This window comes from Protopterus annectens, chromosome 2.part0 (assembly GCF_019279795.1).
Source record: "Protopterus annectens isolate FY-2018-M chromosome 2.part0, PAN1.0, whole genome shotgun sequence".
Classification (NCBI taxonomy): Eukaryota; Metazoa; Chordata; order Ceratodontiformes; family Protopteridae; genus Protopterus; species Protopterus annectens.
Genome location: NC_056728.1, coordinates 44,831,626 through 44,832,546, shown reverse-complemented (window position 1 = coordinate 44,832,546; position 921 = coordinate 44,831,626).

Below are 921 nucleotides of genomic sequence, written 5' to 3'. Positions count from 1 at the left end.
CAAAACCGAAAGTTCAAAAACACGAAACTTCACATGCCCGACAAACCACAATCCCGACAGTCAACAAACAAAACAAATCCCCTGTCCAAAAAGCACACACGCAACACAAGCACACCAAAAACCTTACAAACCTACCCTAAACCTTACATGCACAACTATCTATGTACTAACCTTAACCCAAACCCTAACCCTAAGGTCCGTCACTATCGCACACTCACCTAACCCACACCCTAACCCTAACTCATTTAACCCCCCCAACCCTACAGTCTGTCACTATCGCACACTTACCTGACCCGTGCTCTAACCCTAACTCACTTAATCCAACCCTAACCCTACAGTCCGTCACTATCGCACACTTACCTTAACATGTCGGTGTTCTAAGCGTCGGGATTTTCAACTGTCGATCATCTCCGTTGTCGATATTCCGGTGTCAGTGTTCTCGTCATCGGCATTGTGGACTTTCACCGTTTTCAGGTAGACATATATATATATATATATATATATATATATATATATATTATATGATATATACTTTTTGTTTCTATAAATTGACAATAATTCTCTATTAAACTTCCTATTATAAGCTGGGTAAAGATATCACAACTGCTGTTTTATGCACTTATGAATGATTTATCCAACTTAAGCTGTATTTATTCAGTATATAACTTAATAAGGCATATATATATATATATATATATATATATACATATATATATATATATATATATATATATATATATATATATATATATATATATATATATATATTACCAGGAAAGAAATTCCATGCACATTTACTTCTACTCAGAATAAGAAAGGTAATCCACAGCAAGGTACATGTACTAATGTAATATTTGCACACGTGCACTGATGTTTGTGTACACTAACCTCCTCCCACCTTTCTTAAGTCACAAAAGGAAT